Source organism: Pyxicephalus adspersus, chromosome 1 (genome assembly GCF_032062135.1).
Source record: "Pyxicephalus adspersus chromosome 1, UCB_Pads_2.0, whole genome shotgun sequence".
Classification (NCBI taxonomy): domain Eukaryota; kingdom Metazoa; phylum Chordata; class Amphibia; order Anura; family Pyxicephalidae; genus Pyxicephalus; species Pyxicephalus adspersus.
This window is the reverse complement of record NC_092858.1, coordinates 150,327,114-150,341,712: the sequence shown is the minus strand read 5'-3', so window position 1 is coordinate 150,341,712 and position 14,599 is coordinate 150,327,114. Positions and strand designations below refer to the sequence as shown.

Genomic DNA, 14,599 nt, shown 5'->3' with positions numbered 1-14,599 from the left:
CATCCCAATATTGTACAACGAGCTGCGGATGCACACCTCAGCATTTTCCTAAGAGAAGGCAGCCATCAGGCAGGTAAATGTTTTTTATTGCTGAAGGGAATGCTGAATGAATATTGTACCTGTCTGTTTGCGGATTTTTTTTTTATTAATGTGGAGATGCTATGGTCAGGGGAAGTCAACAATGCCAGAAATGTCAGTTTGAGCGATTTTAGAACAATTAAATTTTGCAGCAGGATTGTTTTAGGGCTGAGTGTCAAACTACCAAATCTGGCCTGCAAGGCCTTTTTCTTTTCCGAAAATGAATTAGATCTGGCGTCTATAGACCAGCGGCATATGCGTGGCCCCGCATTGTTGTTCAGTTCTATTGACTGTTCTATTGACGCAAGTAATGCTGGGAATTGTAGTCTCGGCATCATTCACGTCTATGGAAGAGTAGGTGAGATATCTCTGCCCCTCCCCGCCCCCCTCTCACACATTACAAACGCTTACAGTAATACATTGTAACCGTAGTTCTGCATGCAAATGATAAAAGCGGCACAGCGGTTAATTTGAATCTTCTATATCAGGCAGTACCAGCAGCAGAAAAATAATGGGTTAAATCATCCCAACTGTACTTCTATGATTGTAGTACATAGCTGGGAGGACTTACAGTCAGTATTAGGCTGAGGATCTATTATAGTGTGCTGGAACATGCACAGAGAATCTCCATTCATTTCTTTATATATGGCAGGATCGTCTATATTACCACCTCACATCATTATTTTTAATACATGCAATACATAGACATTATTCCTGTACACCCATCATGTGACACAAAGCCTAGGCAATGATCACATGGTGCCTGACTACCAGAAACATTGTGTTTGTTTCAATCTATTAGAGACTGCGTAGTGTAATATTTAGTGTCAGACAAACTTGTGATGTGAGAGGATGAACAACACACAGCCTGCATAGATAGATAGAAATTAGTCTTTTCAACTCTAAAGTGTATGTAGAGCGGTTTGTTTTTGTTAGTTATGAATGAAGTAGTAAACTTCCCCAATTTTTTCAATACATTTATTAAGTTTTGCCCCCAACTTGTTCTAAGTTTTTAATTTCGGCCCTCTGTGAATTTGAGTTTGACACCCCTGTTGTAAGGTATTCATTGACAATGTCTAGTTACTGTATTGAAATCCTGTAGATAGTTTCAAGTTATGAAATGTCACCATTTAGGAGATCACAAAGAGCTTCTTGATGTTCTTTTTCTGTGGCTTCAGTAGTTTGGCAGTGTGTTGCTGGCTCATGGTTATCTTTGTACTCTACCAGACTTAACAGGAAGCTGGAAGAATATTTTATGGTTTAAAATGGATATTCTGCCCCCAGGGTGATTTCTACTGAATATCTAGCTAGAAACTAGGCGGGAAACATTAAATGGGAAGTCACAAGACACTGGTTAGTATTCTCCGAAGATGATTTTCCCAAGTCACAAGAAAGAAATAACCTTTTTAGAAAGAACACAAATATGATTCTATCTAGTCATGTTTATGGAGCCCTGAAACTATATTTTAGAGTACAAACAGCTGTTTTTATTAATAATCACAGTCACAGCTAGGATAGACCCACACCGTGTTCTGTCCACCCAGTACAAGTTTTGGTAAAAGGTGATAAAGGTAAATTGCAATAATTGATCCTTTTTCACAATGATTATCACAATGATCTTTTGTGATTGTTTCCAGTGACAGGAGGAGCTCTGTACACACAGCACTGTTCAGTTCTGTGGAGTTAGGAGGAAAAGGAGTTGCACCCAGCTGTTGTCTAACCTAAAGGAAAGTACAGAAGTCATCTCCACTCACTTCTTCCGCCAGGGCATATTGATGAAAGATGTTGGGGACTGCTGAACACATGCTAGATTTCTGTTCGAGACAAGCAAAAAGGTTCATTGGGCAAAAATGATCTACCCTCTTATATGAGAACAGTCATACTTGTAGAAATTATGTCAAAGCCTTTCCACTGATTTTGTAGTTAGCCCTTTCAAAAACAAAAGCATTTTGGAGAGGAGTAGATAGAAAGAGTAAAGAGTTGGTGGAGGTTTCTGGTCACTGTTTTGGGGAGAACAGAGACTGTCCAATCAACAGTTCCCAATTAGCAAGAACCTGGATGGCTCATAGAAAACAAATTGTTGTCAAAGAGAATTGAAAATAATGGCAAAAATATAATTTTTATACTGAACAATTATTTTTTCTGTACAGACATAGAAGCCAGCTTTCTTTTATGAGTGTGCATAGCTAAAATGGCGACACACTACATACAATATAGTAAATTTTCGGTTCTTACTATAGGAACCAAAAAGACAGAAAAAGAAACAGAAAAAAAAAAAGAACACGTGAAATGGTTAACAGAACAAAAAAAATCCTAGATGTTGCTTGATCAGTGAACCAATTCCATTTAATCAGCCCGTTACTAAGGATTGAACTAACATTTGTGGAAGGTACAGGGCGATAATGTTTTGATTCTCATCACTGAAGGGTGGCCACTTGCTGATAACACCATCTCTCAAGCAACAGAAAATAGTCCAGTTAGATAACAGCCGACAACAATTAAATGCTTTGAAGTGGCCACATCGCTCAAACAGTGAGCATTTTCACATTTCAAAGGATTTGGAAGCCAAGAGGAACTTGTGGTTTGTTTGTACTGTAAAATTGGAGTGCCATTTATTTACTGTGGCTCTTAAAGAGAATGCATAATGGTTTTGAACATATTTTCCTACCTTGTTTGCTATTTTTAAGACTAAAAATACATAAATAAAATTGGAATATATTTTTTTCTTTTAGACAGGTAAATATAAATATTGCATATTATCATAATAAAAATAAAATATGTATAATGGGCAGCCAGCAGGTTGGGCTCCAATCTCTCTTACATTATTAGCATTTCAATGTGATTAGTAAAAATCTAACTATTTATTTGTAATACATACAGTATATAGTAATATTCTTTCTTCCCCTTGGGTCCTCATTCATTGGGTCTGATTTATTAAAGCACTTCAAGACTGAAGAAGAAGATAGACTATCATGGGATAACCTGTGATCCAGCAAACCTGGGAAGTGTTTCCTCCAACTCATTAGTTATTAGTTGGAAAATGTTTTTTTATCCTGTACCACATCTATTCAAGGTTTGCTGGATCACTCAGGTTTCCCTATGATAGTCTATCTTTCCAGTCTTGGAGAGCTGTAATAAATCAAGTGCAATTAGAAAGCCTTAGAGATCCATTGTATTGATATAGCATCTAAACTGAAGTCAAACAAGATTCTGAAAATGATACCCAAATCGGCACTGGCAGAACACATTTAACACCACAAGGCATGACAGAGCTCCCATTCAGAATGACCCGCTTCAGACCCCAGTGGTGAGTTAGACATGGATTATGATAAAGATATGCCTTTAAAACTGAATACAAGAGATAAATGTGTGAATACACCCATTCCAAAGTAAAACATGGAGTGGACATGGAGGGGACACTACTGAAAACGCACATACTGATTTACTGAAATTGCTTACAGTTGCTTTTAAAACTAATGCCACGCAATGACAGAACTGGGAATCCATTTGATCTCACGTAGATGACAGGGATTGCATTAGAATGCAGCACCCAACCCATTTCAAGTCATATTTATTACTCTTCGTAGAAGGTCAGTATAGAATCTATTGAATTATATTGTGTACAAAAGATTTCTGCCGTGAAAGGTGCAGACCTAAAAAGGCCTGGGATGGATAAATCAATCCTTAAAAATCTTAGAAAAAATGTTTTTATGTTTCCTCCTCCTAGATTGTTTTGTTTTTTACCCGTCTGCCAACAGGTACCTACCTGCTAGCCTTCTTTTTAATGTAAAATGATTTAACTATACCGCTTCTCTTGTTAAATTTAGAGATGAAAATGATCCACAACAATCGTAGCTACAGAGTTCAATGAGGATTTGTTTTAAAGTGTTTTTACTCCTTGTTAAGCATACATAAATACTTTATAAGCTGATCAGAGTTCTACTTCCAAAGTCAAGAAATAGTTTGTTAAGAAAAAGTAAGCTGTCTTTAAAGATTAAATTTGCAGTCTTATTGAATAAACCTTAGCATATATTTGCTTGAGACGTCAGAAGGTCAATGGTCACCGGATGTCTGATCTCCACCTAAAATAAATGCACACCTAAAAATGAATGATAACAATATCAGGAAACCAGCAACCATGACATAACCCTTCCATCGCCTCAGTAATGGAAGTTCCTATATTTTATAAACCAATAACTGTGGACAATAAGTATAATTATTGGTATAATATCATTATACCAATACCTATGGAGCTATAGCTGCTGACAAAATACTGTATATTCAATTAAAAAGAGTTTTTATGTTTATTTCCCAATGAAGGAAAAGAGAAATAGGTTGCTTTACTGGCTCCTTCTTGCAGATCGCATACAGTACCATTTCTTTTATCTTTTATGTAAAGAAACAAAAAACAAAACAAAACAAAAACAAACAAAACAAAATATGTATTATTTTGTCTGCCTTTATCAGGGAAAGTGGCAAAACTCAATCCTAAAATCCAAAACTCCATAATGACTGAGTTTGTGAACTGTTAAAAATGCTGTCAGATGGACCACTATTTATGTAATAATGGACCGTAGATAGCTACGTCATAACTGGCCCATGGGCCATGCAGAAGGGTTATGCTACCAAGTTGATGTTCACTCACATTGAGGAAAGAAGAGTCTGGGATTTTGATTAGGGGGTTGTGCTGGGGAAAAAAGGAGTTTATGGTCAAATTAAAAAGGGACGTCCAATCCAGTAATAATTTCATGGTAGAAGATTTCATTTTTAGCCGATTTCATTCTGTGTCCTGCGAAATTCTGTTTCATTAGTGAGGTCTGTATTTCATCTGTGAAACAAAAATGTATCATCTTTATCAGACATCATCATGACATTTCTATCTCATCTATTTCACTGCCAAATATAAAAGTGAACAATACAAACTGTGTGCTGTGCTCATTTAAATGGAAATGCGAGTAGATATGGCCCCCTATTCCATATACACACTTGGTAGATATTGTCTTAAATATGCAATAAACTGCCTTGTTTATACTGTTAAGGTTTTTTTTTTAACTATCAGTACATTGGATTCATATTAATGGATACTAGGATGCAGTTTTTCACACTGCTATTTTCACCATGTACAAACCCAGCCCCGGTCTATTTTATGTACTCTGTAAGCAAGATCAGTCATCAGGGCACACAAGTAAAAGCAAGGGCTATTTGTTGTACATAAAAGTCTCATATTCTGTGTAAACATCCAAATGCAATCTACTGCCTGTCACTGTTTATTGTAAAAAGTATCCGGTACTACATCTGAAGCTGTTGCGGTATCATTGATATGTACGCCTGGCTGGTATAGATCATAAACATATACATTAGGGCAGCGGTTCTAGACATTTTCTAACATAGGGGGACAAAACAGGTTGTTAGAGAACCCCAGCTATGATTACTATAAAACAGCTCACAGTGTGGTGGTCATTGGGAAGAATGTCACCCTTACCATAGCCAAAAAGATCATTGGTGTCAAGGTAACTAAATTGAAATGTCCACATTGCTCATAGCTCAAGGAACCCTTGGCATCTTCTGAAGGAACCCTAGAGTTCCACAAAACCCTGGTTGATAAACACTGCATTAAGGCTTTTCCTAATAATGTCTCAGTGTCCTAAAATGTGTTGTATGTTTTTCCAGCCCGTCTATAGCTGATATCTGACACCACCATGTGTGTTGACTACCTGTTGAGCAATATATGAATTACAACAATTAATCTGTACAATCTGTCCTTCAAATCTATTCAGTAGTCCAAAGAAAATTTCTGTACCATACTTCCGTGCATTATAATGTATGTAATAGACTGGTCACAACTGCTCTCTTGTCTTGTGCAGAGTGACTTGTTTTAATATGTAGTTTTCTGTGTTCGGTAGGGGCAAAAGCACCAGTATTGCCAGCCGTCAATCTTCTTCCCATAAATGACTAACCACACCTGCACTGTGTCTCTGTGTAGAGACAGCCATCTTGGTAGAGGCAGAGTTTTGTCTAATAATGGCAAGGAGAACAATGAGCCAGATTTATTAATGATCACCAAGACTGGAGCACGTACATTCATCAGTGAACCTGGGTGATCCAGAAAACATGGAATGGATCTGGTCCAGGATTGAAAAAATTTGCTATGAAATAATAGCAAATGACTTTTAAGGAATCCATTTGCTGGATCACCCAAGTTCACCAATGATAAGGCCCATTGTGTTCACTGCTCACTCTTATTGTGCAGAATAGAAGTGACATCGATAAATCTCACTCAAAGGGCCTGATTTTTTAAAGCTCTCCAAGGCTGGAGGAGATACACTTTCCTCAGTGTACATGGGTTATCCGGCAAACTTGGAACAGATATGGTTCATGATTGAAAACATTTGCTAACAAATGACATTTAAGAAATCCATTCCAGGTTTGCTGGATCACCAAGGTTTACTGATGAAAGTGTATGGAGAGCTTTATTAAATGAGGCCCACAATCTCCTGAGACTAACAGAGGCAGCAGAACCCTAGATTCTACATTGCAGGTATGCCTAAGCACCATCATATACTACAAATCGCACTGCTGTTTTTCAGGAGAATTGTGAAAAAATATATAATTTTTAGAGTACTACATAGGCCCATTTATAATTCTTAAATGCTACCTATATTTAGTTTCACTTTAAGACAATGATGAAATTCATATACAGTAAGAGATGTGTTTTACCTACCAATGTATTTGTGTTTCTGTCTTTCAAGTTCAGAAACTAGGGTATGGTATTGATAAACTTTTTTTTGCATCACTACTACTTCTCATCAGCATCAGCATGCAGTTTTAAAAAAGCAGTTGTTGGTGAAAGTTGTAAATAATTTATACCAATTGAATTGTTGGTCAACCAATAAAAAGAAGAGTTATTTTGTGCTTTGTGCCTTATTCCCAATGTCTTGATAAAAGACCTAAAATGAAATCAGACCTTTTTTACTTGCTCAAAGCAAATTTGCTGCGGTGTGACAAGGAACAGGTATTGCCTACATCGGTAACAGACAATTCTAAATGACAGACTTTCAAAAGCTTAGAACATCTGCCAGGGAAATGAAGGATGAAATTGGGAAACTGCATGCTGTCCTTGCAGGGACACAGAAGATGAATTCCCAGTAATAGCAGAAATTATTTATTTTAAGTGTCAGAATCTGGCATCTTTTCAATACCATTTTGGTCAATAGGAATGTAAGAACAAGAACATGTCAATGTTATCACTTTGAGATTTAGATTAGAGGCCATTTAAAATAGAACTTTGTGAAAAGTGAAAGTGTATAAAAACCAAAACAACTAAAGTTTAATATACTGCAGCTTACCAGTCCTTCGAATAGGTGCCTGGTGTCTTTTTTGGTACTCCTGCAAATAACGCACTTCCATTCCCTGGGTGGCTACATTCACTCCTCCATTGTATGTAAGGAGGGAGCCATGCATGCCATCTAAGCTTGACCACACAAATGTCTGCCCTTACTCATCTCTATTACATTGTCATTGAGGAGTAATAGTTTGAAGAATGAAGCTAAAAAAACTATACGTTTAGGTCACGGCATTGTGACATGATCAACAGGTACTTTCGGTGCTTTCAAAAAAAAAAAAATTTAGCTTAAAACGAGAAAAATAATACACTCACTACATTTTGTTTTTTTTTTTTTTTTGATTCAGTTATCTTTAAACGTAATAATATATCACAGCTGCCAATGTCTGCTTTTTATAATCCATGTATTCTTTGCTTGATTTGTAATTTCAATACCTTCCTTAAGGTATGATGCCCTGACTGCCACTGAAATCCTATAAAGTATTGAACTGGCTGTCTTATTTAGCACAGACACAGGAATGTTATATCTGTGTCAGTATTCTGATTGTTGCTTGTATGTCCGGGGTCAGAATGTTGCCCCTGTAACAGTAGTCAGAATGATGTTCCAGTATCAGTGGTCAGAATGATGCCCATATGTTATGGTCAGAATGTTCCCCCTGTAAAACTGGTCAGAATGGTTCCCATATGTCATGGTCAAAATGTTACCCCCGTAACAGTGGTCAGAATGGTGCCTGTATGTCATGGACAGAATGATGCCGCAGTATCAGTGGAGGAAATGGTGCCCGTGTCACTCACTTGACACATTGATGGAAATCATTCTGAATGTTACATAATCAGGTACTGAGAGTCTCTGTACCCATTGCCACTTTGCAAACATCAGCTCCTTCCCTACAACTTGCAAGCTGTGTCTTCCATTCAGCATGATCTTTGGTAGCATATGAGCACTATGGCACAACTGATTGGCTCCTTGTACTTCTTCTTGCTCCCTGCTATACAGGGGAAAACTGATACCAGACCACATTCAGGTATCTACACTTACTTTAATAAATACATTTAATGATGTATTAATTACCACAAAACTGTATGCTTTTGTGTCTTTTATATCTTCCTGAAGTTCAGATGTAAGAAAGATCTTGATAAACCTATAAGAAAAGTGGTAAGACCTTTAAGCCATAGAAGCAACTAAATCTTATTATACCAGCAGAATAATCAAATATTCATTCTCAGAGTTTCTTAGTGCAATATATTATCTTTTTAGAAGCAATCACACAACATGAAATAGCTCTAAACAGCAAGTAAAATGATTCCTTCCACATTCAGCTTACAGATTTACAGGAAACGACATTAATGTGTAGCTTGATTTAATGCAATGTAAGGCAAGGTGTAAATATGTTTCTGGTTAGATTAAATACAATCTGTGAAAACAGTCATCTGAGTTACTAGTTATATTAAAATGTCATTTTCATGCACGAGATTGACTTCAAATGTTTTTCCAGCTGACAATAAAAACAGAATATATTTTGTGTTTAATGGGCACAACAAAATTGTAGGTGGAAGAAAAACTGACACAAAAGCAAACAAAGAATCATTACCCCCACCCATTAGGATCTACCTTCAGATTAGTCAAATGTTTGTATTTGCAGCTTCCATTTATTACAATTTAATTAGGTAAATCCGTATTAGCCAAAACTGTGTATGTTGCATTTTAAATTTGGGTTTTCCAGTATATATTCTTCAGAAATAATGATAACATTATTGTAAAATTAAATTGTCAGAAACAATTTGTTTTGTAAAGAGTGGCAAGTAAAATAAAAGTTTATATTTTCTTCCTCCCATACTTTATTCACATTTTCTCTTTCTACACTGTGCAGACTATTTGTAGAAATTTCCTATGGCTTTGTGCTGCTGCAACTAACATCAGATGTGCAACAACAAGTTTGGTTTAAGTATTTAGGTTTAGATACACTTTTATTTTAGGTGTATTTGCTAGAATGAGGCACACTGGATGCATGCCCTGGGTGCCCTTTTTTAACAAATACTTGCCATTGCCCCAAAAAGTGGTCTTTGGATCTTTGCTTTCCTACTCACAATATTTTGTACATTCCTATTATTACTACTCAGTAATAACATATAATAATTTTATTTGTTGCATGAATAATCATAATTATAAACTTATTTTTAGGATTATTTTATATTATACTTTTGAATTGAACTTATTGAACCAGGATCTGATTTGAATAGGAATTCAGCTCCGATTTAACGTTAAGTAATATTAAGGTTTAGATACTCCTAAAAAACTTTTTTTCACTACACCTAGGTGCCTAGAGCATATGCTCTGGGTCTTTTAACAAGTGCTCCTTTGCTTTAATTTCTGTCATCACCTCAAAACGGTCCTTGGGTCATTGCTTACTTGCTTAAAATGGTTTATACATTCATGGTATTACTACTAAGTAATGCAAATACTAAATATATATACTAAATATATTTTTTGCATGTCATAATTTTTATAACATTACCTTTAGTACTATTTTATATTATACTTTTTAGTAAAATACTATATGTTAAGGTTCCCCTCTAAATTTTTTTGAATTTTAACTATACCGAAGTACATAGGGCTTGTGCCCCAGTCATTCAACAAATGTTCCAGGTTTCCTTTGCTGTAATGTCTGCCATCACCTTCGCTGACCTTTTATTTGTACATTTTATTTTTGTTAATCAATTGCATTACATTTCAACTTTATGTATTAATTCCATGCATGTATTCATAATTATGAACCTATATTTAGGTTTATTTTATGTTAATTTTTTTTGTTTAGTAAAATAAAAACAGGATCTGAGTTTTTTGATATCAATGGAAGACATTCCAAAAAATCAACATACCACTATACAGCTTAATTAAGATGCAGAATATAAGGTGTAGTAGCAGCAATGGCATGCCAAGGAATCTTTGGGGCCCTTTTATCATCTTGGGTCATTTTGCCTTGGAACTAATGGAACAAAAACACAGATAGAAAGAGAAAACAGACCAAAGCTTATTATATATTTTAAGTTTAATATAAATTTTATTTGAAGATTTATGTTCAAGAGAATCTTATGATTTAATATGCAATATAGTCAAAACAAATTTTGAAGTTAAGTTAGCAGATTTCCCTTTTTATATACTGGAAATAATAACCCATGCAGATATATACAGTTGCAAAAATGCACAGCACACAGTTTGTCAGCAAGTTGCTATTTATCACAAATCTGTAGAACAGGGAAGAGAGGGGACAGTGCTTAGCACTGGGAAAATATATGCAAATTTTCTGCATTTTCCAATAGTTCAGCATGTGTTACCGACAATTAATGCCGTCCCGCTGGACAGGGAAAGCAGATTATCATTAAGATAATGGTCTTCGATTCAGAGCCTCCCCGGCTGGAACTTTAACACTGTACTGGGACTAACATTTAAAACAAAGGAAGTATAGGCATTCGTTGGTAATCTTTAGTTATCTCTCCCTAACAGGCTGTTTCAGTCGAAATTGGTGATTCTGTTTTCCAACCTATTAGATAAATTGCTATCACTAACATCAAAACGGAACTTAGCGTTTGTTTTATTGTTTTGATTTTACTTTGAGCTTTTTAAATGTATTATTTCCTGTGTATGTCAGAATGGCAACATCTATCCATGGCAGAATCACCAGCTGCCTAATGGAGTTGTTCCCTCGGTGACTGCAACACTTGCTGGTTCAGGCAACACTTCGGTTGGACAACAATTAAACTCGTAATAGTTAAGTAAACAATTATACTCGTAAAGTATATGCAAATCTTTCTTTAAGATACATACACATGCTAGATAATTGGCACCTGAAACGAATAGTTGTGCTTATGTTGGTGAAAAATCCAGCATGTGTACTGTGGTCCTCCATTATATATCAGATTGTTTTTTATGGCTATCCATGTTCCCATTAGATAGATTTACCTTTCAATTTGTCCTCATGGCCAGTGCCAAAGGCACAAATGTTTCAATGTCATCTATGTAAAATGGAAATACCTCGACTTCTGTGAAGTTTTCTCTAATTTCCTGTTAAATCCAGAAAACAAGAAATCTCCCTGATGAGAACACTTTTTCACTTTAGATCAGAAAAATTTTGAGAAAGTATAAAATTGGGCCAAATGTTCAATGCTAAAAATTTGTGTTCTGTAGGTGAGTAACAATGACTGGAAAGCATTTCATTGATCTTTCTACTGGTACTAAGTAAATAAATTCAGGATGATTTACAAGACACTATGTAAAATGAGAAAGGCTTGTGACACCCATTTATCAGCAGCTATGAAATCAGAGCGCTGTCATTCCTGTGTCACAGCTGTGATTAGGTCCGTGAGTGAGATGACAGTTCTATATGTATAATGGGGGAAAAGCCATCACAAAGCAGACAACATGCAAGTCACAAAGGTGATTTCCTAATGTCTTGTTCTCTGCCAGCTGAACCTTCTTCAAGACAATTACCCATGCTGGATATATGGAAATGTACTAATACATTGTAATTCTAATGAACTTTCAGTTTATAATAATAATTCTAGGAATAAACAAAATTTGATTATGACAGAAGTCTGTATGATTTAGGTTATGTTAGAAATTACAAATACATTGTATGATAAGCTTGCCAGAAATCTGTGATTATATGACTGTTACCCTCTGATTGTGGGTAACAGTCATATACTGTGGATCAATTCCAAATCAATGTATTTATTGATAAATGACATGTATATATTTAACAGGTTGGTATGGTAAGTAACTGAATTAAATATTTTGCTATTTGTATACAGCAGAGATCAGACTGGCCAAGAGAGAAGTAGAAAAAGAAGCCAATGGTTTGTGCTGCCGTACTTGTGTGCTAACATGTTATATGCATCTTTCCAATTTACTGTCATGTTATAGTCTAAGTGGGGGACAAAACTAGTAAGAGTTAAAAATCCAGAAATGTGAGCAGCTAAAGTTGTGTGTGAATGTTAACTTTGTTCTTGTTTTTTAATGTGATAGGAAAGTTTCTTTTGACCAGTAGGGAGGCTTGTGAAGTAGAAGGGCCAAGGTCAAGCTTAACTACAGAAAAAGTAGATATTAATAGATAATTTCAGCTACATATAACTCTGGATCTATTTATCATTTTGAAATTTGGTTTTCACCTAAAGCAGAAATAAAGTCCTATTCAAAAAATAGCAAAGCCAAGCTTGTTTAAAGATAGAAGAGAAAGTTCTGTTCTAGTCTTGGCACAATTCTGTACTGGGACAAGGTATCAATAATTACATCATCCTCGCCTTGTCAATTAAAATGGCAAAAATGGAAGAAGACCGGGAGAAGGTGGAATTGTGATTATTGGAGGGGAACACAGAAAAAGGAGAGGTGGAGAGGTTTATTAAAATGGCTACATATGCAATTAATAATACATTATGGTATATGCTGTGCGTACTTGCAGAAAACTCCTGGGACATAAAACTTGACACATTTTCCAGTAGTTTGGTTCTGCTTTAAGATAATGTTTGCTCATACATTTTTTATCATACTGTCATATTATTTAGTTGTAGGACGGGCATAAGGATGTAGGATGTAGGATGGGTAAATTTGTCTGCAAGCAATGACAGCATTGTATTGCAAGCAATGACAGCAACTGAATATATTTCTGTATTTTATGGTTACAGCACAATACTAGACTTCTATATGTAATCACTGGCCTTCAGATAAAATACAGTAGAAACAACACAAAACGTGTTTGATTATTATAATAAAGAAAATTATTCAGCTATGTCGGCTTGTGGTGTAATGATGGCAGGACAGCTATTCATCTTAAAATACTAAACAGTATCCTAAGGGTTTTTCATTTGCGAAAGCAATCAGGAATGTGAACATTAACGTCATATGATATGGATATTAAGATGGCAAAGTGAAGAAGGTGTTAAATTATATTAAAATTAATGTACTGGAAACAATTCATAAGTGTGCCTAGGATTAATCCTTTTTTACTAGAATTCTCACTAGTGTATCACAATAGGCATTACTGTGCCATTTCATTAACCTCTGTTCAGTGCAGATGGGAAAGGAACAAAGTAGCTAATTAAAGTTTGACATATTTCAATTTGACTTCCTCACTTTAGGGTTCCCGGGCTTGGTTTGCTAGAGTGTTGATTTTATATCTTGGACTCATTTTTTGCTTGATTAGTGGGACTCAAACTTTTTTGCTTTGCAATTATAAAGAAACAGATGTCTGATAAAAAAAGTCATGCACTTGGAGTGAAATTCTGCCTATGAAATCTGTTTTATGATTACTATTACTACTATCTTTGTGATGTAGCAGCTGAAAACCTCCTGTGGGTTAGTTTATACTGGAGGACAACCTAGTAAATTAAAATTTCTTCCTTTAAGTTGTGTATTCATAAGGACATTTCAACGTTCCCAGTTCAGACGCTGTGTAAAGAAGAAACATATTTGAAGCCAATTCAGATTTTAACAGTTGGAACACATTCTGGTCTTGAGGATGAAATTTTAAAACTTAGGAGAAGTTTTACAGATACATCCATTTTCAAATACATATATATATTTGCATAGGGACTTTCTGTACATAATGTTGGTTGCCGGTGCTAGCCACAGGGACACATCCAGCTTCCCTCCGAAAATCCAGGGAAAATAGCAGTGGCCGCTCTCCAAGCATAATAAAAAAATTGGGTTCCTGTACTATAAACACTTTTGAATATAACAAAACATTCAAGTAGCCACAGACTCCATAGATTGCATCACCATATATGATTTATCTCCTCTGGTGCGTTTCACCACCCATGTGTCGTAAATATAGAAATTAGATTCACTTCAAAGAATAAGCCTCAGGGTGGGGTAAAACATGTTAAAAGTTTGTTTCTTTGCTCCTCTGTATAGTTGCTTTCTCATCCAGTAGTTATGTTCTAAGTTTTAGTTCTAGGTAACAAGTAGTATCTGCTGTGCTTATCTTTTACATAAGCTATACTGCAGTGTGCAAATTTATAAAGGTAACTTTTTCCTATTTTTCCATATTGAGTGTCTAGATGATGTCAGGGAAGACCTGATCTCCTATGCACCTATGTTAACAAAAGATTACATATAACAATGAACTATAGCTTATTACCTTTGGTCATTCCTTGCTACAGGGGGAAAGCAAGGAAGATCAGCCC

General features: G+C 35.7%; 1 protein-coding gene and 1 long non-coding RNA gene across 2 annotated transcripts in view; one reads left to right on the top strand and one right to left on the bottom strand.

Moving 5' to 3' along the window:
* The window catches only part of LOC140344185 (LHFPL tetraspan subfamily member 7 protein-like), a 116,015-nt gene that overhangs the window by 80,543 nt on the left and 20,873 nt on the right, over positions 1 to 14,599 (top strand). The window lies entirely within an intron of this gene.
* On the bottom strand, positions 4,290 to 10,407 carry LOC140322717 (uncharacterized). Its single transcript, XR_011919234.1, has 3 exons — positions 10,301 to 10,407; positions 8,493 to 8,562; positions 4,290 to 4,906 (listed from the first exon to the last, which is right to left on the bottom strand). It is a non-coding gene; the product is annotated as an uncharacterized lncRNA (long non-coding RNA).